Here is a 2033-nt window from a genome sequence, read left to right as displayed (position 1 = left end):
AGAAAAGGGGACGGAGAAGGCAATGGCACCCCACTCCAGTACTCTTGCCTGGAAAATCCCATGGGCAGAGGAGCCTGGGCTGCAGTCCATGGGGTCGCTAAGAGCCAGACACGACTGAGCGACTCCACTTTCACTTTTCACTTTCATGCATTGGAGAAGGAAATGGCAACCCTCTCCAGTGTTCTTGCCTGGAGAATCCCAGGGACGGGGGAGCCTGGTGGGCTGCCGTCTATGGGGTCACACAGAGTTGGACACGACTGAAGTGACTTCAGCAGCAGCAGCAGCAGCAGCAGCAGAAAAGGGGAAACATTCATTTGTTTTTCAACTAGTATTTATTCAGCACCTACGTACCAGGCACTAAGGTTAGAGGTACTAAACGAAACACAGAAAAACCCTCATTCTCATGGAACTTACTTACATTCCAGTGGGGCTGTGGCATAAAATACAGCGCATATTATATGGTGCCAAATGCTCAGAAGGAATATAGTGAACAACAGGGAGTGTTGCGGTGGGGGTGAGGTAGCCAAAGAAGTCTACACTGCAGAGGTGGCATTTGAGTGCTTCTGGGCTATCGTGCTTAGTAGTACACCTGACAGACTAGAATAGAGGGTTAGCCCAAGAAATCAAATTCTTTAAACTCATGGAATATCCATGTGAGTCATGAGCTTACAGCTGTGATTGCCACTGTTCTTCAGATACAGTAACATAACCTGTTCTCTATGGGGATAAAGTTCAAGAGAAGAAAGTACACAGTGTATGTTAGTCTCAGTTAGATAAAAGCATACAAAAATCCCTCTTTGAAATGTTCCCAAAATAACAAAGAACTAATAAAGTATAAACTCAAGGACAAAAAATAGAAGGAACAAGACAGACAAGAGATATCAACAAACAAGCAGATAAAGTTTTTAAAAATGTGAAGACCTCATACAGCACAGAACTTTTATGTAGGGAATACCATTTTGACAGTACATGGCAGGATACAAGGAAAGACAAACCTATAGCAAGGTAGTACTGACAAACACCTCAAACTAGATCAAAATGCTGCAGGAAAAATGTAGAGCCTACCCTGGAAAGAACAGAAAGGAAACCCTACAGGTGGTTTTTTTTAATGGGTCACTGCCACACAATTTAAGCAAGCAAGCGCCCTGCAGCCCTAGGGGATTACCAGTCTTGGTGTTAAACTGACAACAGAAGTAGCAAAGAGACTTAATCAGCTGCCAGAATAAAACTTACTTCAAAGAAAAGGGTAAATTTAAACTAAAAGCTCCTTATCTCTATACCAGTTGGTCACCAAAAGCCTAAGTTAAAAGCAAAGATAACTGTAGTAAATCTAGTTTTATCTGGATCCCCAGTGGAGAAAGGAGGAAAGGACTAGGACACCTCCTCTCTCTTAATCATACACAAATTTCAAAACCACAGAAAATAACAGAATTGAGCATAAGCATCCTCTAAATCCTCTGGAGAAGGGAATGGCAACCCACTCCATTATTCTTGCCTGGAGAATCCCATGGACAGAGGAGCCTAGTGGGCTACAGTCCATGGGGCCACAAAGAGTCAGACACAACTGAGTGACTGAGTGGACATATCCTCTAATAAAATATAACCAGTGAAGGACTTCCCTGGTGATCCAATGCTTAAGAATCCACCTGCCAACACAGGGGGCGTGGGTTCAATCCCTGGTCTAGGAGGATTCCACGTGCTACAAGGCAACTAGGCCTGTGCACCACAACTACTGAACCCACCTGTCCTGGAGCCTGTGCTCTTCAACAACAGAAGCCATTGCAATGGGGGGCCCATGCACTGCAACTAGAGAAAGTCCCATACAGAGCAACAAAGACTCAGCACAGCCAAAAATAACAAATAAATTAAATAAATAAAATTTTATATAAAACTAGTGAAGCAGAAAATATGACTTCTCCAACAGGTTTCAATACTTAAGACATCCAAGTGTTGCAAAATCTTCCTTGAGATAGCATAACACCTAACAAATAGCAAAAATTCTTTCCATTCTTGAAAAATCAGAAGTACCTTAT

At 42.8% G+C, this 2033-nt stretch overlaps 1 protein-coding gene across 1 annotated transcript in view; it reads right to left on the bottom strand.

Annotated features, from left to right (window-relative positions):
• Nucleotides 1-2033, bottom strand: part of LOC104980959 (THO complex subunit 2-like) — a gene marked incomplete at both ends in the record, with an annotated part of 113276 nt that overhangs the window by 109486 nt on the left and 1757 nt on the right.

This window comes from Bison bison, unplaced genomic scaffold (genome assembly GCF_000754665.1).
Source record: "Bison bison bison isolate TAMUID 2011002044 unplaced genomic scaffold, Bison_UMD1.0 scf7180017864508, whole genome shotgun sequence".
NCBI classification, from domain to species: domain Eukaryota; kingdom Metazoa; phylum Chordata; class Mammalia; order Artiodactyla; family Bovidae; genus Bison; species Bison bison.
This window is presented reverse-complemented; position numbering and strand designations above follow the sequence as displayed.